Consider the following 24,970-nt stretch of genomic DNA (forward strand, 5'->3'; position numbering starts at 1 on the left):
GGGCACGACAAGAAATTAAATGCAAAGGGGGAGAATCCAATAAAAGGAAAGTCATGACAATGATAAGTCAATACGTATCAGTTGTAACCATTAATGTTAACGGTCTCATTTCACCAATCAAAAGACACAGAATGGGTCAAGAGGCAAGATCCAACAATTTGCTGCATACAAGAAACACAATTCAAAAAGAAACTCACAGACTGAAAGTTAAAGGGTGGAAAACAATAAATATTCCATGTGACAGGAACCCGAAAAAAAGCAGGAGTAGCTATCCTCTTTGCAGATTAAGTGGATTTCAAATGAAAATTTGAAACACTCTGGTCCCAAAAATTTCAGATAAGGGATAGTCAACTTGTATGTACAAATCTATTGTGAACATGTGTTTTCATTCCTCTTAAGTAAAAACTTAAGAACAGAACTGTTGGTTCTTAACAGTAATACAAGAAATTTCTATATTGTTTTCCAAAATGGTTTTATCATTTTACACTCACATTAGCAGTATTTAGAAAGTTCTAACTGGTTCACACCTAAGCTGACATTTATTCTTTTAAAACTTTTAACTTCATCTCCCTAATGAGTGCATAATTTGATCTTGTTATTGTACTGATTAGTATTTTTCTGATTCTAGTGTTGCACACCTTTCCTTGTGCTGTGCTATTTATCATCTTGTGTCTACTTTTTAATTGGGTTGCCTATTAATGAGCTGTAAGAGTTCTTTATATATTCTGGTCATGTTATATATATTATAAATATGTTCTGGTTAAGGATTACTTTTTATTTTCTTAACAATGTCATTTAAAATTCTAAATCCTGATGGAATCTCATTTATCAATTTCTTTCTTTTATACATCATATACTTCCACGGTATCTCTTTTTCCACCTCCATGACTTCAGTCAGCACCAAAATATTCTCAAAAACTCACCTTGCCTTCTAGCTACAAAATCAGCCACTCAATGAACTCCCCACATCACTTTCCCAACTGTTCTATTCCTACATTTTTCTTTTATTTCTGGATTTGATGCCATTTCAGAAGCCAAGTCCCTACACTTGAAAAATGTCAAGGACTAAAAAGACTTAAAGGCACACTGTAAAATTTCCAAATCTAATTGATTAGTACAAAATATTAAATTTTAACAATTATTTTAAAAAAATTAGTAGCTAGGAAAGGATTTTGACTAGCCAAAAAGCAGGGCCATATTTCATCTTTCTTTTTCTGTTTATCTGCTACATCTCACTTGACTACCTTGTTGAACAAAATCATCAGGCTTGTGAATAAAGCCAAAATCAAAGACACACAAAAATTTTCTCCAGGTATGAAGAAGTTACCTGAACATGGCAAGGCTGAAAGAGTAATATGTTATAGTTCTTTGTGTATACATCCAAGGAGAAATTTCTTTTACTCATTGATAGAAAAAAGAGGAAGTAAAAATTTTTAACATGATATGTAACATTTTTAAACTTCTATATTCTAGGAAATACAGATTTTTGAAGACATTATTTTCTTCACTCCTAAAGCAAATCTTTATGAGTAAGGACTTTACAGTTCAGAAAAAAAGGGCCAGGGATTTAGCTCAGTGGTTCTGCCACCTGCCTCGCAAGCGCAAGGTCCGGAGTGTGATCCCTGATACCAAAAACAAAAAACCAGAAAATATTAATGTAAAAAAAAGTTTTTTGGAGAGACAGTATCTCTTTATGTAGTTCAGGCTGGCCTTGAACTAATTATGTAACCCAAGCTGACCTCAAACTTGTAATCACTGAAAATAATTTTTAAATGAGCCCAAGTCAGAGTTAAGTGGAAGACCAAAGTAACGGCCTGGAATCCTTGGCCTATGGCTATTACTTTCCTGTACCACACTGATGATGACGTACTATTTACATAATATCTGCCACTTGGTTATAAGACAATCTATTTAACCTCTTCAAATGAAGTACAAAATGAAATGCCTAAATATTGTCAACATTATTAAAATTTACTATCTCCTAAAAGTTTCCCTAATGTTCAAATTCAAAACTATCAACATGACATTATTTACCAACTCTTTAATTTGTACACTAACTCTCTCAACGATACACTCCATTATTCTCTATTTTATTTCATAGCAAAATTCCAGTAATGGCTTTGGAATTCACTATATTTGCCTTCCAATCTCTAAAACTCCACTTTACTCAGCCTTCATTCCCAAGACCGGGTACTGCTCTCACCAAGGCCACCAATGCTCTCTGTGGCAGACTCAGACACAAGCAAGCACTCAGGCGTACTCAAAATGCTTTTTCCTTTGCTTGGGTGTTCCAGGAGACATTCTCTAGGTTCTCTTCCTAGTCTGCTGGCCACTCCTCAGTCTCCTTTGCTAGTCTCCTCTCATATTCCTAGTTTCCAAACATAGTAACACAGATTACTCCTCAGGTCTCACTTTTTCTGTGTATTGTAGTGTAGGCAAATTTTCTACTTGTCCAATCTGGTCACACCATTCATTTACATGTTGTCATGGGTACTTTCATTGCTTTAAATCCCATCTATGTTAATGACTCCAGCCCAAAACTGATGCCGTGAACTTGACTCTGCCTACTCAACTCTCCACTTGGTTCCTAACCAGAATCTCAGATGTAAGACAACCTCTCCCAAATCATCACCAAACTAGCCTCCTACCTCACCTCAGACCTTTGGCTTTGTAGTCTTCATTCCAATAAATGACAGTTTCAGCTTACAGCTGCTTGGGCTAAAGAAAAATCTTGGGGAGTCACTCTTAATGACTCGTTTGTCAACTGATTCTTTCAAAATACATCCAAAATCACACCACTTTTACTGCTATTCATATAGGTCTGACTCTTGTCTGTCCAACTGCCCAGTCACCCTAGCCCCAGGAAGTGCCTGCTCTGCTAGGACAGACCACATTTGTCCCACCTACTAGATCACAGCACCTGATGCTCTAGTCAAGTACTGAGCCATTCCCACTCCCCCAGTCTCACACCCCGCCATGTCACCCCACCTAAGCCCATCCCACAGAAGATCCCACTCAATAACCTGAACTTGGACTCTCCTTTGGAGTCCAAAAACCTCCTGAAACCCTAAACTCAGGCTGGTGCTGTTCTTTTATGGGGCCATCATCATTCTACCTAACAGTTATCACTTTAATCCAAGTCATCAGTCTCAATTTTAACTAACATAAGTGTCTCCCAAATGATCGCTCTACTTCTCCATTTGGTCCTTTTTCTTTGCTAAGATTAAGCCACTCATTCATCAAAAATGAAAAATTCTATTCAAAAGAAAAGCCTAAATCTTAAAAGGCCTTGAATTATCTGGCCCTTGTTAGCTCTTTGAGCTCACCTTTTATCCCTTTCCCTCTTCTAAAAAACACTGGTAGCCATCCCTCTTTAAATATACTCTTCCCCAAAGATCTGACACGTACTTCCCTCACCTCTATATCCACACTGCTTAGCTTCCTCCTTCCTATACAGAACAGCAATTTTTACTACCTAAGCATATCTCATTTTCCTTACTCAGTTTCACTTTCGTACAAGGCAGCACTAGTCTCCTACTCTTTCACATCATTTTCAGTTAAACTTAATTCTTTCCACGAAAGATGCCAAATAATCATTCAGAGAAAAAAAGAACAAAGCTGGAGGTATTGTACTGTTGAATTTAAACTATATCACAAAGCTATGGTAATCAAAACAGCATCATACTATTATAAAAACAGACATACACATTCAATGGAATAGAACACAGCACCTCAAAAAAATCAACCTGTTAATTATGGTAAACTTTTCTTTGACAAGGGAATCAGGAACCCATGGGAATGAAAAGACTCTTTAATATATAGTTTAAGGAAAAGTGGACTATAAAGTGGACCCTTGTCTTGCACCATATACAAAAACTAAAACCAAAAAAGATTAATGACTTCAATGTAAGGTCTGAACTTATAAAGCTCCTAAAGAAAATATAGAGACGATCTCCTGACAATAATCTTGACATTGTGGTTTTTACACCAAAAGGAAAAATGAGATTGCATTAAGAAGTTTCTGTGCAACAAGGGAAACAAAATGAAAAGGCAAACTAGAGAACATATTTTCAAGACAAATTACCTGACAATGTATTAATATCCAAAACATATAGATAGTTCATCAACTCAACAGCAAATGAATGAACAAATGAATAAACAAATGGCAAAGGACCTGAAGGGATGGACGTTTTTCAAAGACATACAAATAGCTGGGAAGTACAGTACATGAAAAGATGTTCAGCATCACTCATCATTAGAGAACTACAAATCAAAACCACAAAGGTATTACACCATACACAGGGTTGGTTACTATGAAAAAGGCAAGAAACAGACAAGTGTTGGTGAGGGTCTCGAGGGAACCCATCATCTGTCGGTGGAAATGTAAATTGGAATAATCACCAAGGAAAAGAGAATGGAGGTTTCTCAAAAAATCAAAACCATACAATCCAGTAACCCCGCATAAAGGAAACCTAAATCACTATCTTTATATCTCACCCCATGTTCACTGTAGCAGCATTCACTATGGCTGAGGCAGGGAAACAACCAAAATATTCAGAAGGCTGAACAGGTAACAAAAATGTGGGACGTGAATACAGGAGTATCAGTCAGCCACAAAAAAAGGGGGACCTGTCATCTGCAGTGACATGTATGAACCTGGAGGACATCTGCTAAGCCAAATGAGACAAAAAAAAAATACTATATGATCTCATTTATATGTGGAATCTAAAGGTGAACCCACAGATGAGAACAGAATGGTAGGTGGAAACAGGGTTGGAGAGACACCTGTCAAAGGATCCAAACTTTCAGTTACACAATGAACAAGCCCTGCAGATCTATCGCACAGCATAGAAGGTGATAGGTGTGTTAATTTACCAAACCATTACACTAAAACCCTTCAGTATATGTGATCTTTATCAAGTTTTTAAAATTACAGTTATTACTATACACTTTGGTTTTTGAAGCAAGGAGAAAATTATTCTAAAAACAAAACTAAAATGTAGGGTTAAGGTATAGCTCAATGGCAGAATGCTTGCTTGGCTAGCATGCACATAAATTTGGGTTCAATTTACAGTACTACAAAGAAGGGAAAGAACAAATAAATGCAAAGTTTCCAGCCCTCCCTTGCTCCAAAGAATGTTAACTTAACAGCCTGTTAAGTAATCAGTATGCAACTACCACTGTCTAATGTTTAGGATAACTTCTGCCAAAATTAGTATACATTAAAAGATTAAAGTGGTAAAGTTTTTAATGAGCAGAAGATTGCTAGCAGGAAAAAAAAATTCCTTAATCCAAAATAGCTTAATGCACATTCAGGCGAGAAATCGAGTACTAATGTAAAATGCCTCACAATCTTTATGACAAACATCTGAAAATTTCTGATGTAATAAAGGCACCAAAAGGAGAATTTCCCAAGAAACAGAGGTTAGCCAGGCATGGTGGCATATGCCTGCAATCTCAGCACTGGGGAGGCTGAGGCAGAAGGATCGCCTAGGCTACACAGTGAGTTCAAGACTAGCATGACTGCATAGTGAGACCCTGTTTCCAAAAACCAGAACAAAAACAAAAAGCAGAGGTTAGAAGTCTTTACAATATCCTAAGTACAAGGTGTGACTACAAAATATAGTGAATGTTTAAATTTTAAAAATATATTATGCTAAAAGATGCACTGCACTTAATCCCTCTCAAAATATTTCCCCTCTCTTCAAACATTTATTCCATTGTTCTTGTCACTTTAAGTAGTTCTCCAAGTCCTCTTTGGTGAGTGTCTTTTTTTGAGGGGGTGGGTACTGAGGATCAAACTTGGGACCTTGTGCTTGTGAGGCAGGCAGCTGGTGTCTTTAATTGCATTTTCTATCTGGCTTGATGTCCTGAATTGATTCAAGACGTCCACCTTTCACACTCATTTTGACTCGGGAAGAGCCCCAAGCTGCATAATGCCAGATCCAATGAATAAAGTAGATGAGGACATACTGTGATGTTTAACAAGGCTTTAGAATAGGATGGCACTCAGCAGAAGCATTCACTGTATTTCTGATCACATTTCATAACACACTCACAAAAGAGGACTTCCAAAATTGCTTTGGAAAGTGACAAAATCAATGGGATTAAGTGTCCTTCAAGTGAGACAGAGTATTTTGAGGAGGATTAATGGCAGTCTTTTACTGCAATAAATTTTTATTTAAACACACAGTGTTTTAATTGGTTCATGCATTTTTCTGTGGTTTGAATAAAGGGTGTTAATTCCTAAGGTTCTCTAATGTAACTACAAAATGACAAAATGTTGGTAAGAATTAAAAAGCACATGAGTACCAGGAACTCCAGACAGGCCCTATTCAGTTTCAAAACATGTTATACTTGCTTTCAGAAAAAGCAGAATAGTCACCCTCTGTTACCATGGATTCCATAAATAAGGATTCAACCAATCAAGGATTGGAAATATTGGGGGGGAAAGATTGAGTCTGAAAACCTGCAGACTTTTACTTGCTATTATTCTTGGAATACCTTATAACAACTATTTACAGGGCATTTACATTTTATTAGGTAAATTATCTACAGATGGTTTGATGTATAGGGGAGAATGGGTAAGTTCTATGCAAACACAAGCCTGTTCATGTAAATAAGGAGCTGACCAGGCAGTTGTGGGTATCTGGGAGGGCACTGGAACACACACCCCACAGGGCACTAAGTCTGTACTTCCCTAGACTCAAAGGGCCCATGTTTCCTCCAACAAGGACTCAAACTCTAGCTTTCAATATATTTAAGTTAAAAAAAAAAAATTATTTTTAAAGTTTTGACTTAATGTCTATCCTAGACATGTTATCATACTTCAATTCTTTAATTCATCAGTCATCAAACAATGATTGGCAAATTTTCATGTGAATCATCAACCTGACCTTTGACAGCATGACGGCTGTGCAGCCAGCCAAGCCCATTCGCCAGAGGTTCTCATCCAACCGTTCCTGAGCGGGATAAAGTGATGTTCCTCACACCTCAAATAATTGTAAAATGAGCAGTCTATGAACTGAACTTGGAAAAACCCGTGACTTAATTATACAAAAGAATAAAGAGCCAAAATGCTTCTCAAACTGAATGAAGTAAAAGCGTGTTACTAACTACGCTGAAAACCTGCTATCACTGGCAATCATTTTATAATACAGACTCAGTTTTGCAGTGCTAGGGATGAATGCAGGGCCTCATGCATACTAGGCAAGTGCTCTACCACTGAGCTAACACCCCAAGCCCTCTTAAAATTCTGAGACAGGGTCTAGCTATGTTGCCTGTTTGCCCCCAAATTTGGAATCCTCTTGTGTTGGCCTCTTGAGTAGCTGCCATTGCAGGTGTGCCACCTCCTCTGGCTATATTCACTTTTTATTAAAAACACACACACCTACACAAACACAAACACACACACTGACCTTAAATAATCACACCAGATTTAATTTTTAAGATAAAATATCTAAGTCCTCAGTGAGGAAAGAAAAAAAAAGAAGATTCAAGAGAAACCAAGCATTTCAACAATCTGTTCCTGTCCTGGATGGAAAAAAAAGTTAACTATATTATATCACTACATTTCCTTCTGATTATTCCATTTCAATAAATCTAATGCTACTGCTCTCTAATAATTATTACTAACTACAAATTTTATGTATCATCTTAAAAATTTCTTAGCGACAGACTATATCTGAGACTGCCAGTAAGACTAGACTGCAAGGCAGGAACGTACCCGAAATGCTCAAGTAACTACAAGATTAATGTGGCTAAAGCTTTGAAAGTGGGAAGTGTAACAGAGACAAGAATTCATCCAGGCAACAATGAGGGAGTAACAAGCAGCATTCAGCCTTGCAGGGTGACTGTGCAGATACCTGAGAGGGGTCTGAGTAGAGGAGTAATTTGACCTGAGTACAGCCTACATGGACCGAACAGCTGAAAGGCAGAAAAACCAAGACATGCTAGGAAGAAGCCTCAAGATTACTGGCTTGAACAACGGGAAGGTTCTCATTTCCATTTAAGAAAATGCAAAAGACTGTGAGAAAAGCAGGTTTGGAAGACGAAAACAAGCAGCTCAGTTTTAGATAATCACCACAAATAAACTAACTGTCACAGGTCATAACAAATGTGCTTAATAACACTAGGTGGGTATTGGGAGATTCTAGGAAGTAACCTTTAAACTGAAGCCTGAAACAGTAGGAAGAAATTAACAGGAGGTTGGAGAACAGTCTTCTAGAAGAAAGAGCACATAAGAGATACCCAAGATAGGACATTTTTTTGAAGAACTAAATCATGAAAAGATGTAGCTAGCTACTCCTAGAAATGTTTGTACTTTATCTTAAGAGTAATGGAAGAGGGCTGGGGATTTAGCTCAGTGGTTCCGCTGCCTGCCTTGCAAGCACAAGGACCTGAGTTTGATCCCCAGTACCAAAAAAAAAAAAAAAGAGTAACAGAAGGCACTTAAAAGTCCTTAACATAAAGAGTGAGCAAATTCATGTTTATGTTTTTCTTTTTGGGTGAATTTCCAGTGGACCCAGGGCCTTCACAATGACGCTCCCATCTTCTATTTTTTGAGACAGAGTCTGGCTAAGGTGCTCAGACTGGGGTCAGACCTGTGATCCTTCTGCCTCAGCCTCCCAGTGTGCTGAGATTACGGGCCTATACTAACAAACCTAGCTATATGTGTTTATCTTAAAAAGATGATTCTGGTTACACTGTGGAGAATGAACTGCAGGGAGGAAGTACAGTTTAAATCAGGCCAAAGGGAATTATCATCTAAGCTAGAAAAAGTGAACAAATTCACCAGCTATTTGGGGGGGTGGGGTTGGAGGAGGAGGAGGATAATGACAAAGGGTCAAGAACGAAGCAAAACAAATGAAACCAAAATACAAAGAAAATGAGCAAGGTTCACCAAATCTCAGTGTTTCTTCCATTCCACAGCTACAGAACAACTTTACAGGTATTTACCATTCTAGCTATTTGCACTTTGAAAAATTCACTTCCAAAAATTAGGTATTTACAATCTATATATTTTAAGCCTAAAAACAATAACAATTGTCTGTTCAACCTAAAAGGTCTTTGTTCTACAATACCATAGTAATAATTGGTAAAAACCAGAAAAAAAACTTCTTATAATACAATACACAAGAACTTCTGAACAATGAAATTATTATTTTTTCCATTTTTAAATAAGTAAAACCCATTAGAAAAAGATTGTTTGAACAAATCATTAATACCTAGTATTTCAAATGAATAGTTGACTTAAAAAAGAAAATGAATACAAAGACAAGCTGGAAGTTATACTGACAAGACTACAAAATAAACTATATAGAAACAAAGTTATTTTTTAAAAAGTGCATATGCACAAAGTATAAAAGCACAGGAGTAAAAACTACAAAGAATTACCATTTACAGTGTCTTGAAATTTGTCAACCTTAGTTCTCAATTTAAACTTAGTAAATCCAAAGATAACTATTTGACTGTCCTATCCTCCTCCACATGCTGATAAAAATACCAAATGACCCCTGGCAGGCAATACAGTATTTCAAAGGTCTCAAGGCAAACCAAAGAAGCCATAAATACAATTCTATATACTCCTGGCAGGAACAATTGTATTTAACATAGGCTGGGGCTGGGGATTTAGCTCAGTGGTTTCACTGTCTGCTGCGCAAGTGCAAGGACCCAAGTTCGATCCCTGGTACCAAAAAAACAAAAACAAAAATATAGGTTGGCAGGGTATGTAACAAGTATCTGAAAGCAGAAATTAATGAACAAAATTCAGAAGTTTCTCTTATACAGGTCTTGGATCATTTATTTGGATAGGACCTTGGCAATTAGCAAATTCAACCTTGTCATTTAAGCAAGATTTAAAAAAAAAAAAGGTAACCAAGAGGTTGTATGATTTGTTCATAGTGAGAATGTTAATAATTACCAAACCAACCAAACCACAAAACCCCCAAAACATCTAGATCTCAAAACTGCTATAGTACTCTTTCCACCTGACATTATCTCACTTTAATTCTTGTTATCAAGTTAACAATCAGCATACAATTCTAAAAGGTATATATACCCAAATCCAAAAGGCATGTTTCTCACAAAAAGTAGAATCCAGTCTGTATAGTATTCAAAGACTTCTATTCAAAGAAAATGAGTCAACATGTTCTTTTCTTCAGTGCTGGAAAACATAGGGCCTCATACATAGTAGACAGGAACTGAGCTACATTTCCAGCGCTCAGCTTGAAATTTCATTGGTAGTTCCTATCATGATACTTTGACATATACATTAAAGACCAAAATGCTGGACTGAAGATAGACCTCAGTGGTAGAGCACTTACCTAGCATGTAGGAGGCCTTGGATTGAATCTTCAACATAGGAAGTCAGGGGAAAGACCCAACAAAATAAAATGGAAGCTCTCTTGCCTTTCATCACTGACAACATAAATGTTAAAACATAAAAAAAGAAAAGATCTGGTATGTCAAAGGGAAGCACAGCTACGAAGTCAAAGTTTTTAAGTATCATTCTGAACCAACAAGCCTGAATTTCTACACTTTATGATCAACTCTGAGTCAAGAGCAAAAACACCCCAATGTGATACACCATCTCAGCACCTACAAAAAATGTTAATGCTTTTTAAAAACAAAGGATGGCTTCTTAAAAGCATAGTCTTAATACACTGAAAAGACCTCAAAAAAACTAGAAAGTTGTCAATGTGATGGTTTTAAAAAAGTAAACATTGCACATCAGACAGGAACCACAAATGCATTCACCATTAAGGTGTCTGTAATGGTACCAATTTTCAAAATGACACCATTCACTGCAAGGAGTCTAAAATGACACCAATTCTCCACTATGCCTTTTCAAGGAATCATTTCAAAGCCTGTAGCATATTCATTCAAACATTACATTAATTCTTTAATCACTGAGGATGGGCTTAAATACTAGAAACAACAAATTCAATAAAAATACTGGAAAATAAGACAGGAGGCAGCTGACTTATGTTATTGATCAAAAATGTGATTAAAAAAATAAGACATGATTAAAGAGAAACTGAGATTAACCTACCAGATGGCCCTTTGCTTTAAGAAACAAATTCAATTTCCATAAGACTTTTAAAAACCGAGTCACTGATGAATTACAAAAGTTTTTATGCTTTCAATGGGTTTATTTTCAAAAGGCAATAGTTTTACTGTCAAGATGTGTAAGTTAAGGGCCACGGATTTAGCTCAGTGGCACTGCACCTCACAAGAGCAAGGTTCTGAGTTTGATTCCCTATAATACCCTCCAAAATGTTTAAGAGCTAAAGTATGTCCATGTAACAGTCGTATTCTTTTTTCCTGACACAAAATGACTTTCAGTTGGTATTACAGTAACAACAAATAAAACAGCAATACAATGAATTACTAGTTCAATATTTTAAGAGTGATTTCTCAATTTTAAAGGAAACAGCATTGTACAAGTTTCAAGGCCTGTATAATATTCAAATATACATTTATATTTGGAAAGCAGGCGACCACCCCCTGCAACACAAACACACACACACTCTCTCTCTCTCTCTCTCAAAACATTATCCTGCCTAGTATAGTACAGAAAACACAACTACAAAAGTTCCTTAGCTAAGGGGGAGTGAATTTAAGAAGCTTTGAAGAAATAATGGTTTTGGAAAGAAATAGTAAAAAAAAATTAGTAAAAGTCTTGAGCTGTAGGATTATAAAAACGATTTCATTATTCAAATTGTATTTTGTAAGATGAAAATGAAGCAACTGATATTATTCTAAGGGAGACTATTAAGGGAATGCTAGTAATAGCCTGAAATCTTAGTAATATCAATTATGTACAAAGTTTATAAGCTGGTACACATTTTTCTTAAAGTCTGAATAAACTATTTGCTTCACAAATAGTACACAACTTCAGTCCAGATAGTACAGGAACTCTAGTAAATTCTTATGATTTAATCATAAATACATGTGGAAATTTAAAATAATGAAATCAATGAATTCACTAAAGTTTACTACCATTCATCTATTAATGCCAAATGACATTCAAGATTTTAATTCAAAATATACTATAAACTACCTATGTTTATACTCCAGACTGTGACAACAAAGATAAAACCAATCTGTGCCTGCTCCTGGGAAATCACATATATAATTACATGTCACTATAAGAGAGCTGTTAATAAAGACAGGTTCAAAGAAACTTTCACACAATAAAACCAGGAATCTTGCAGTAACAGGTTGGCCAAGAAAAAAGGTAAGGTAGGAATAGAAAGAGGACAGTTAGGGCTGTGGAAACACAAGAGACAAGTACTACAAAGATTATCCTTTAGAACTGTGGTTGTACAGGACTGGAACAGAGAGAGAAGAAAGGTGTGATTCAAGTTTGGACTCCTAGCAATGTGACTCAGAATATTTTTAAATTTCTCAAAGATTCAGGATATATACATAGGTAGAAAATCTACTCTAAGTTGCTAACTTTTGGACGTGAGGGCAATGTGGCTGTGGCACCTGTCACCCCACTGTTCGCCATTGTTGATTCAGCTGATCTGGCTGCCTAGGCAGTTGTCCCCTTCCTCCCTCACTGCACCATGTGTGTTCCTTCTTCAAACTGCAAGTTCTGTTGAAGAGGACATCTCCGGTCAAGGGTATATGAGTAGCTGTGCTCCCCTGCTAGAACCTCCAAACAAGCTCTTAAGATGCTAACATTTTCAGCATAAACAACAAAAAAAAATGCTTTCTCTTCATTTTACAGTCTTCTCTGTGCAACATATGGGAAGATTTTCCTGATAAAAATACCAGGAAGTGGATAGGAAAACACATTTGAACTGTGTCAATACAACACAAAGAAGAGCTTTATAAACAGCCTTAAAAAGTTAACAAAAGGGCCGAGGATTTAGCTCAGTGGTTCTGGTGCCTGCCGCTCAAGCGCAAGGTCCCGAGTTCGATCCCCGGTACAAAAAAAAAAAAGTTAACAAAGGAGGACCAGGGATTTAGCTCAGTGGTTCCAGTGCCTGCCTTGGAAGCACAAGGTCCCGAGTTCAATCCCCAGCACCGCCCCCCCCCCCCCAAAAAGTTAACAAAGGGAACAGTCTTTAAATTTGCAGCCTAAAATTTTTGTTCAGACACTAATGGGTAAGGAATGTGACAAGATCTGTTAAGAGGACACTGCAGTCCACAGTTAAGAAAAGGGCAATGAGGTATGGAAGTTCTCCCTAAATATAAAAGGAAAGAAATAGGAATCAGACAACTCCCTGAGAATTAATCAGGACAGGGAATACTCAAGTTACAAACAGATTTGAGAAGATTACCTATGGAATATAAAAGTGGTGGCTACATAATAAGCAAAAAGATATGCGGGCCTTAAATCCAAAGGGTAGTAGAAGCCTTGGCAGATGGCTATACCCAGACAGGGTTTGAAAAATGAGCAGCAGCAAGGACAAATTCCTCCAAAATGCTAACTCTTCACAGTAGCAGGGAAATGAGACTCAAAGCTCAAGAATGAGAGTAAAACTGTAAATAGGAAACCAAACAGCATAAAAAAACTATCACTAAGAGAATTCACTTCAGAGAACAAGGACTGAAAGGCCTTTCAGTGGACTTGCTAATTATATAAAATTATTATTATTATTATTTTTTTTTTTTGGCGAAATCGGGGATCGAACTGAGGACCTTGCACTCACCAGGCAGGAGCTGGCACCACTGAGCTAAATCTCTGGCTCCTTATACAAAATTATTAACAATCACAAGAAAATCTCAATAATGAGAAGCCTAATAGATATGGCCTAAACAGAAAGTTAACACTAAAAACTGAGCTTCTGGGGCCGGGGATTTAGCTCAGTGGTTCTGGTGCCTGCTGCTCAAGTGCAAGGATCAGAGTTCGATCCCTGGTACCAAAAAAATAAAACAAAACAAAACAAAAACTGAGCTTCTTGGCTGTACAAGCTAAATTTCAAATGCACAGTAGGCACACGTGATAGTAGCTATCAAGTGAACAACAGCTCAGACACCGAACATTTCAACCACACATCCTATCCTGTCGGACAGAGGCTGATCTACACGCTCACTGCCAAACACGGTGATAATATGAACGGTGAACACCCGAGGAGTCTAACAACCAACACAGAAGAATTTGCCAAAGCCAAAGAGAAAACGAGGAAATGTGCGACACGAATACAACAAAAATGTAATTATTCAGAGTATTTCTGAGGAATCAGATTCACAAAACCACATGCTATAAAAAAATTAAGGTAATAGAGGGGAGATGGATATGAGCAAAATATATTAGACACAGAACCCTCTCCAAGGGCAGGACAAAGGGGTGATAAAGGGTGAAATTTATCAAAGTGTTATATACATGTATGAAAATGTCCAAATGAAACCCATTAATCTGTATAACCAATAAAAAAGTAAAAAAGCCCTGAAAGTAGAGCATCCAAAATAAAACTCAATAGGTGGATAAAATGAACATATATTTAAAATATAATGTGTATGGAAGAACATACCAAAGCATTCTCCCCAGAATACAGCATACTCTCAAAAAACCACCCACGTACCTACTGTTTGTCAGTCAAGAGACTGGCAGAAAAGAACCCAAACCCATCTAACAGGAGTTCCAAAAGGAGAAGAGTCAGTAACTAAAGAGGGCAGAGCAGCAGTGAATTAGGGGTAGGGAAGGACTCAATAGAGTGCCTTCAGACTTTATTAGAAAGGCCCTAAACAGAAGTAATGAAAAAAGTCTAACACACCTACAAAGAGAGGGAGAAGTTTTTAGATCAAAAGATAAAGGGGAAAAAAATCCTACAGGTGCTCAAATCCCAATGAATATCTACTTACAAACAAGAACTAGGTTTGATATCAGACTCACTTGTAAAAATGAAAGGCAATCGAGCTAGGGATTTAGCTCAGTGGTTCCGGCGCCTGCCTCGCAAGCGCAAGGTCCGGAGTTCGATTCCCGGTACCAAAAAAAAAGAAAGGCAATCAATTCAAAATAGGAGATTTAAAGATAAATAACTTTTTAATGGAGTCAAAAGATCCCTCAGGTATGACCAAAAAGGCATTTCTCCACATACAAGTCTCATCACTATTCACAATAAATTTATGAATCATTACACAAACTTAAAAAGCACATAAGCAAGAAGTGTTTAAAAAATAAAAAATGAGGCGGTTGGTGATGTAGCTTAGTGGCACAGGGCCTGCCTGGCAAACACAAGGTCCTAAGTTTAATCCCCACAACTAAAAAAAAAAAAAAAAAAAGTCTTTAAAAATAAAAAATGAAATTGACTACAATGCAAAACTTCCCACTAGTGAGAAAATGGCAAGGACTGGGGTTTTAGCTCAGTGGTTCCAGCACCTGCCTTGCAAACGCAAGGTCCTGAGTTTGATCCCCAGTTAAAAAAAAAAAAAAGAAAAGAAAACGGCAGATCAAGTAAAAATTAATACAAGCTTCTTTAATATTAAATAAAGAGCTTGATCTACTGTCCAAAATCTTTGTAACCAAATAAAAATTTCATTATTTTCAAGCACAGAGCACTTGGCTAGCATGTATGATGACCTAGGTTCAATTCCTAGCACCCCCAAAAATATTTACAATACGGGCCTGGGATTTAGCTCAGTGGTTCTGCCGCCTGCCTCGCAAGCACAAGGACCGGAGTTCAATCCCTGGTACTGGGGGAAAAAAAAAAAAAGAAATAAAATAAAGATATTTACAGTAGCTGGGGGTGTTGGTACACACCTATAATCCCAGCACTCAGGAGGATGAGGCAGGAGAATCACTAAAGGGCAGCCTGGGCTACACAGTGAGTTCAAGGTCACTCTTTCTTTTTTTTTTTTTTGGTACCGGAGATCGAACTCAGGTCCTTGCGCTTTCGAGGCAGGCGCGGCAGAACGACTGAGCTAAATCCCAGGCCCTTCAAGGTCAGTCTTTCTAAAACAGTGTCCAGAGATAGGGAAAAATAGTGTAACCCGAAAGTCAATAAATTTAAAGCTCAACAAGAAACCAAATAATGGTCATTTACAAAACCAATTCATTTAGACATAAGGTTTAAAAAACAACAACAACAAAAATTGAAGCCAAAATTGGGCTTCAACTCAGCATGAAAACCTATGTAACGTGAACAAAGCAGCAAAGTAGAAATTTTACATGTTTAATAAATAAAACTCGTCCAAACAGCCGGGGATTTTACCTGGGATTTAGCTCAACGGTTCCAGCGCCTGGCTTGCAAGCACAAGGTCCCAAGTTCGATCCCTGGTACAAAAAAAAAACTGGTCCAAATAAAATTAAAGGGGGGATTTTGAAGGCCAAGCATTGCATTCTACTTTTTCATAGTAATCAATGCTGGCATTTTAACAATTACATAAAAAAGAAACTCTCATAATTACATAAAAATATAGAACTGATTGGTGGGAGTGTAGACTGGTGCAACCACTATGGAAATCAGTGTGGAGATTCCTCAAAAAAACTACAACCAGAGATTCCATCTGACCCAGCTATACCTCTTTCATAGTATCTTCCCAAAAGAATTAAAAGCATCATACCACAGCAATATATGCACACCTGTGTTTATAACAGCACCGTGTGTAATAGCTAAATCTCAGAAACAGCCCAAATGCCCATCAACTGAGGAATGGATAAACAAGATGTGGTTTTTTAATACAATGAAGTACTACTCTGCCATAAAGAAAGATGAGCTTCAGACACTTCTAGCTAAATGGATGGATCTTGAGACCATACTCCTATGTGAAATCAGACACAAATGTTTAAATACCGCATTGTTTCTCTGATATGAGAAACTGAATGTGGAAGTAGGGACTGAAATGTGTAATAGATGTTGGGAAATAGGAAGAAAGTGTTCAAATGGAAAGAGGAAGAAGGGAGGGAGGAAGGAAAGAGACAAGAAAAAGTGAAAATAGAAGGAAAATTGGAAACAAAGCTTTTGTACATAGGGGAGGGGGCTTGAGGGGGGAATGGGATAAAATAAAATTTAATTTAAAAATGAAATTAAAAAATAAAGTGATGTGAAAAAATACGTTTAACAAAATTTAGAAATACATAGAACTGGGCCGGGGATTTAGGGCTGGGGATGTAGCTCAGAGGCACAGTGCCTGGCTGGCAAGCGCAAGGTCCTGAGTTCGATCTCTAGTACCAAAAACAAAAACAAATAAAAGAAAGTATAACTTTGTGACATAAGCCTAAATATTCTTTTTTTTTCCGGTAGTGGGAATTGAACTCAGAACTTTGAGCTCGCCAAGCAGGTGCAGCACTACTGAGCTAAATCCCTGTCCCAATATTCTTTCTAATTTAATAGTCTCAAGCAGCATGAATCGAAACCTTAAAACTGGCAGTAAGTGTCAGAGAATGCCGCCTATCATACTGTTGCAACTTCTCCAGCTCTTTCCCATTATAATCAATCTATTGAAATCAATGGGCGCACATACTATAAAGTTTGGAAGATTCTGCAGTTATTCGCACGAGTCAGTTATTAAAGGACAAATATCTTATCTCTTCATCCTAGCCCAAATACCTCAGGATAAGAACCTTTACAAGTATTGTTTTTTGGGCTGGGGATTTAGCTCAGTGGTTCCACCGCCTCCCTCACAAGTGCAAAGTCCCAAGTTCGATCCCCGGTACCAAAAAACAAAACAAAACAAAACATTACATTCCCTCGGACAAGTACTGTTTTTTGTGACTACAAGAACAGACTAGTTGTATGAGTACAGAACAGGTCAGAACCTTGCAAAAGATTCTTAGTTGTTTATGTCATGCTCTCTGGCAAACTGTCATATCTAAATATATCAACCACACATATCACACAAATACTAAGAATGAATTTAATAAAACTAATCACTAACACCTAAAGTCAGTATGAAGTATACTGATCTGGGTGAAGGCTACTTCTCAAACTGGGAGGGGAAAAAAAAACTAAGTGAAGTGTACCACTGAACTATATCAGGACACTGGATGATTCAGGTGATGACTGTAGTGCCTAACACAGTATTATGTAAGGCTGTGATGGTGAACCTTTTAGAACATTCATTGATACAAACAGCCCACTGCAGCACACATGCCACAGGTTCACCACCACTGATCTAAGATAACAGTAATGGCTGCAGATAACTACTGAAACACAGTGCCCAATACTGGCCTGTCCATTTGTTGTATCTTTTTGAGACAGGGTTTTGCTATGTAGTTCAGGCTGGCCTTGAATTCAAACTGATACTCCTGCATCAGCCTCCCAAGCCTCTGCCTGCCTTATGCCACCATGCTCAGTGCTTGTCCATTTATCAGAAATAGTTTGAAACTTCCAACTGGGCATTAGCTTTACTGCTGGACATTACAAGATTTTAAGTTAGCTACTTAATATGCAGACAAACCAGGACACTATCTGCAAACATGAGAAGCTGAAAGAAAACTCAAGAAAACATGATAGGCATACAACCATTCTAATGTCCATATTCCTAACCATGTCCAGTTCATAGCTCCTTCTGCTCTGGTATAATCTCCCTAGACCTGCAACTTACAAATACAGTACTTAAATTAAAGCAGTGCTGGGCCAGGGATTTAACTCAGTGGTGCCACCCCCTACCTCACAAGCGCAAGGCACCGAGTTCAATCCCCGGCACCATAAATAAATAAATAAATAAATAAATAAATAAATAAAGCAGTGCTTATTTAAAAATTCAGTTTTCCAGGCTCCCTATTGTTCTGCTTCAGGGTAATACAGATAGTGGCAAGTAAACGGTAGAAAGTTTCTGAAATAATTCTAATAGGTAGACAATTTAGGAACCATTATTCTAAACTTGTACAGCTTTGAACATTTTTTTATCTATACTGAAAAACCTGTGAATTGTGAAGTCCTAGTTATGGGATAGTACTCGCAGAACATCCCTGCAGCCGCTCTCATGGATCACTCACTTGCCCAACTAACTACCATTTTCCTTTCAAACTCTAAAGGAATTTGAGACCTACGGCTGCCAATCTCACAGTAACTATTCAGAAGACTACAGTAAGCCTAATGATTTATTCTGTTACAGCTCATGCATGCACTTACCTAAGTGCTTTTACATAAGCTAATCGAACCACAACAATCTTAAGGGAATAAGACAAGAGACGAGATATTAATTAGCATCCTTATAGTCACATACCTACAAGTACCAGAGCCTAGACTTAAAACTCTGAGACATTTATGTAACTGGATGACTTCACTCATTAAAGATACAAGTAGTTATTAATATCCCCCGAACACAAACTGAAAACTACTACTAATCCTCTTGGATTGGTATTGTCAAAACTGAATTCACTGAGTAAATACTAAAGATAAGCTTTTTTAAAAAGTACATGACACAATTTTTATAAAAATTCTGGAAAGATGGGGCCGGGGATTTAGCTCAGCGGTTCCGGCGCCTGCCTCACAAGTGGAAGGTCTTGAGTTCGATCCCTGGCAACAACAAAAAAAAAATTCTGCAAAGATCATATATAGAATTTTATTTTAGTACCTAATAACTATCAAAATTAGTGGTTAACTCTAAATGATAGGACTTCAAACATTTCTCTGAATTTCCTTTTTATAATGAACATGCATTAACAAAGATAAATTAAAAAAAAAAAAGACAAATTTTAGCACAAGAGGCACTATATACAAGCATGCAATTCCAACCTTGCTTTATAGAAATTAGGCATATAAATTCTTTGGGCTGGGGAATATAGCTCAGTGGAAAAGTACTTGCTTAGCATACACAATGCCCTGCCTTCAATCCCCAGCATTGCTGGGGGCGGGGGTGGGCAGTAGTAGAAGAGAGGAATGTGTAACCCCACAGACTACAAACAAGGTGGTTAGTCTCCAGAAAACACAAAATGTGGCTAGTCAAAATGAAATGACCTACAAATAAACTACAAAATGGGTACAAAGTAAGGAATGTGAAATACATTACAAATAGTTTTAAAAGTTATCAATGTACAGTTAAAATGAGAGTTCTTGAATATATTAGGTTAAATAAAATACACTGAAATTAATTTCATTTCATTGGTACTGTTTAGAGTAAGGCACTAGAAAAGTGGTTTCTACTTATAGCTGACATCCTATTTCCACTGGACAAGTGGTGTGCTAGAGCCCTGTTACTCTTGCCAAGCAAGCAGCAAAGGTACTCTCTGGCCCTACCCAGAGCTGCTGAACCTGAGTATGCATTTTCAGAAGATGTCCCCATGATCGGCACAGACATTCAAATTTGAGAAGCACTGTTCCAGAAAACCGTAATTTCATTACCATTAAGTCATAACAATCTCAGTATCCTTTTAATCTGTTCATTTATTGCAACGGTACATAAGGTGTTAAGACGCTGTTCTAGACAAAAGGATTAACTGGTGGATAAAAATATTAAAATTTCATTACCCACTCTGGTGGCACTTACATTCCACAGAAAGACAGGAAGCAAAAATTAACATGTTTTAAGTGTAGATTTGTTCAAACACTACAAATGTATCAGGGAAAAATAACACAAATTTCCACTTCTGGATAATGTTACATGAGAAACACTAACTGCATCCAAATGACCTGTGTCACACATGAACTCACCAAGTGCCCCTCAAATCTCTCAGCTACCTCCAGCTCATCATGGGTTGAGTCACATCCACCCATTTGATGTGTAACTTTCCAGCTGATTTCAGATAATCCTTCAGTCATCTTACATTAACTCATGAGCTACAACCTTTCCAATAGATGTCCACTTCCACAAAAAACTTCAGACCCCCATCAAAGTGCCATTTATTCTAGTCAATATATTCCTTAAATAATTCATATAAATAAAACTATACTAAAATATCAGGGTTTTTTAAAAAATCTGTTAAACTGATAATGCTGTGAATACTGTGCTCCTGAATCCCATTTGCCATAAATCCTGTGGGGAAATTTTGCATAGTATGGCAACTTTCAGGAATATATGTTATAACTGAATGACTAAGTAAATCACATTAGGTCACACAAAGTACAAGGAAAGAACAAACTGGAGAAAGGACAGACAATAACGGGGATGGGCTGTTTCAGAGGTCAGAAATGGCAGAAAAAGCCTCCAAGGGGTGTCACTTAAGTACTTTACTGAAGTGAAAAGAGTATACCAGGAGAACATACAGAAAGATGAGCCCAGAAAGGAGGAGCATTAACACGCAAAAGCCTGGAGACAAATACAAACCCTTCCCTATTGGGCCAATTTAATCATTAAGAACACAAGTGAGGGGAAGAGTGGTAGAGAATGGTGAAGAAATAACTAGACATCAGACTTACCAAGGGTCTTTTACAAGCCTTGATGAGTAACAAGGAGTCGCTGGAGGGCTGTGAGCCTAAATGATTTAAGGTGACTGGCATTTGAACTAGACAACACTGGCTACTGTGTGGAGAAGTTTATGTACAAAGAAAGAAAGAAGCAGGGAGATCCTGCAGAATCCCCAAAGGCTGACTAAAATGTTTGTTGCAAATATTGAGAAATGGTTATACTTGAAGAATAATTAGAAGGTAGAAATGGAATGAAGGTATTAATAAAATTTAATGTGAAAACACCAACTTTCCAGTTTCAAAAACAGTAAATAGTAGACTTTAATAATTGGATTATAATTTCATCAGTATACCGAGAAAAATGCTGATTGGTCTATTTCAAAAGGTGTTATGATAGCAGATAGGAAACAATACAAAGGGCTTTGAAAATTATAAAGCATTACATAAACCCCAAAAAGGAGTTACAAGGATACATTATCAAACTCTAAATAACTGGTTTGTAATGATTAAACCCAGCACTTTTAGTGTCCCAGATACCCTAGCTCACATCATCTTTAGTCTTTATAGCATCACAGAATACAGTACCCCCAAACCACTCTACACAACAGAGTAACAGATTCTTAACAGATATAGTAATTAATATATTCTGTATATTAAGGACCAAAAACTCTACATATGCTACACCAAAACTTTACATTTAGCACAAAAAGAAAGTGGTTCAAATTAAGACTGTCTAGAAAGGTCAAAGTGAACCATTTCAAACTATTTTTATATTAAATGTCCAAATTTCTTTGTGAACAAGTATCTGAATGTGAAGAAAAATATGGCTTAATCTTAGAAAATTATGGCATGCCTTCATATTAAAATTTTAAAAAATAAAAGCATTTGAAAATTTGGCCTAGAATTACACATATACATTGTACCAATGTCTATGTCCTGACTTTAATACTGTACTTAATTAGGTGAGGCAAGATGTAAGCACTGAGGTAAGTCAGGTGAAAATACTATGATAGAAGCAAAAATATCTTCAATTCCTGCCTTAGTAAACACTATCAAACATGCTTCCAACATACCTGTATTTCTGACAGAGAGCAGAGACCTAATTTCTAGACTCAGCTGTCACTATTTATACTAACAAATTCAACTTTATACTAATGAATTTTCCCTCATTTATAAACCTACCAAAATAAGGACACCATCTGTTTCACCTTCCAACATCAACATAAGGATCAAATGTGAATTTTATAGTACTAACATTACTAAATGCAAAATATATTTCATTCAAAATGTAGTTACTTGAGGCAGGTGGTGGAAAAAAAATGGATTTTTTTTTTTTTGTACCGGGGATCAAACTTGGGACCTTGTGCTTTTGAGGCAGGCAGTGGAACCATTGAGCTAAATTCTGGGCCCTAAAATGTAGTTACTTAAATGGCCAAAAGCCATACTGTACAATTTACCAGTATAGGATATAATGGGAAAAGACTCAAATATTATAAAGAACCATGAAAATTATCCCCAAATGATCCCTTTTGAGTAAGCCCTTCAAAATTTTAATATATCCAAAATACTTGGGCCCAGAAATGTTTTAGATTTTGGAGGTTTTTATGGGGGGAGAGGGGACTGTAAAGACCATTATTCACTTGAGCACTCCTCACTGAAAATCTGGAAGTTCCTGAGGATTAACAGGATGCTCAACCTGATTTCAGATTTTCAGATCAGGGATGCTCAACCAGTAATAAATAAACTGTTAATAAACTTTGAAAATTAGGAGATGAAAATGCATTTCAAAGTATCTCCTTAGATATGGCTGACAAGATTAAAAAAAAACTTCAGTGTGCAGATTAAAAGGATATTTAAATTCTGTGGAACAATGTAATAGAGTATCTACAAAAACATCTTTCATTCCTACAGTTAATTTGTACAATTATTTTAAATTTAAAGTTACTTGGTAAAACAACTATTTAAAACTAGTATTTAAAAGAAGACTAGAACTAAGGAAACTCAAGATTCCCTTCTACCTTGTTTCTGAACTTAATGAAAACAGAAAGTAAAAGGCCGATAAAAGCACAAATTCAGTCTGTATTATTGTGTGCTCATTATTTTTGAGATCTAAGTGACAATTATGTCTTTAAAAACTACACCTAAGCTACAAAAATAAAACTGACTGCACAGAAAGATTTTATTGTTGTTGTTTTGAGACAGTGTCATCCTATGCAGTCCAGGCTTGCCTTGAACTCACTATGGAGCCCAGGCTAGCCTTGAACTTGTGGCAATCCTCCTGCCTCAGCCTTTTGAGTGTTCAGGCATGGTGCCACCGCGCCTGGCTGTAAGATTTTTGCTTTTGGTTATTTTAAAATAAAACACTGTATGTTTACAGACAGATCAGAATACACAAAAATTTCACCAAGGTACCTTTTAAAGTATGGCTTCACATAACCTCTAGTTTATGAGACCATCTAAGTTCCCTTTAATAAATTCTAAAGGATATAAATCTCAAATTATGTACACTGAACAGGAGTAAATCTTACTTTAATATAAAGATTGCTACAGCTTAAAAAAAAAATCCCTAATCCCTACTTTTTTACAATGTATCTTTAAATACTTTTATATGCTATTTCTGAACTGTCAATTTTTAAGAAAATCTAAGATACTAAGAAATCCAGTGATTACTGAAAAAAAAAAAAATGCTGTGTGTGATGCCAGTAAAGCCCAAGCTTAAGGAAAACATATTTTACAAATTTCCTATCTGCTTGTTTTGTAAAATCCAAGTTACAAATCATTGCACGTGGGCTTTTACATATCTAATAAAGTCATTAGATTTAAAGAAGGCTACAACGAAAGGAACAACGACAGGGTTTTGAAACAAGTAGTTAAATGAACAATACAGTGACAGTTCTTACAGTAAGCTGTTCCTTGTGTATGCCTGAGAGCACAATCTCACTTGCATATTTGATTGTTGATAATGGCTCTAATTTATATATTTCAGTATTTAGACATATCTGAATTTAAAGATAAAAATGTTAGGTAACTCATAATTCTACTAAATTATACATATACTTCAAAAAACTTAGTTTTAAACATATTAGCAATTATAAAATATGTGTTATCTATACCTAAAGTCAAAGTATGATAAGTAAGTATTAAGAGGAAACCACTTGGGGCCGGGGATTTAGCTCAGTGGTTCCGCCGCCTGCCTTGCAAGCACAAGGTCCTGAGTTTGATCTCCGGTACCAAAAAAAAGAGGAAACTACTTTACCAATTGCACTGTACACCTAAAATGTACCAATAAACGTAATAAAAAAAAAAAAGAGGAAACCACTTTATATCTTTAAATAAAATTAACATGAAAGATGTATTCTGAACTCTAGAATGGAGATATCATTTTATAGTATTATTCCTTCATAAGGAATATGGCAGCCAACTGTTACATAGTATAGACAGGGTTGGAGCTATAGTATTAAAGCAAGGTTCTAAAGGTACATCAGTTGCTAAAAACAATCCAGAATGCGGGCCAGGGATTTAGCTCAGTGGTTCTGCCGCCTGCCCCGTAAGCTCAAGGAGTTGGATCCCTGGTACCCAAAAACAAACAAAAAAACAAACTAGAACTGTGAGGCTTGCCAAATGTCCAAATTAGAAAAATAAGTTCCTTATAACTGGAGCTAAATTATCAACAAAGATACAAAAGGAAACTAAAAGTCAACAAGTCCATACATGATTGAAAA

The 24,970-nt window shown here is 36.7% G+C and overlaps 1 protein-coding gene across 9 annotated transcripts in view; it reads right to left on the minus strand.

The window, feature by feature from the left end:
- Wac (WW domain containing adaptor with coiled-coil) overlaps positions 1–24,970 on the minus strand; it is an 81,805-nt gene that overhangs the window by 51,663 nt on the left and 5,172 nt on the right. The gene's annotated exons all lie outside the window — the stretch shown is intronic.

The sequence above is a fragment of the Heterocephalus glaber genome, unplaced genomic scaffold (assembly GCF_053883595.1).
Source record: "Heterocephalus glaber isolate CG9 unplaced genomic scaffold, H.glaber_assembly_v1.0 deba00000738, whole genome shotgun sequence".
NCBI classification, from domain to species: domain Eukaryota; kingdom Metazoa; phylum Chordata; class Mammalia; order Rodentia; family Bathyergidae; genus Heterocephalus; species Heterocephalus glaber.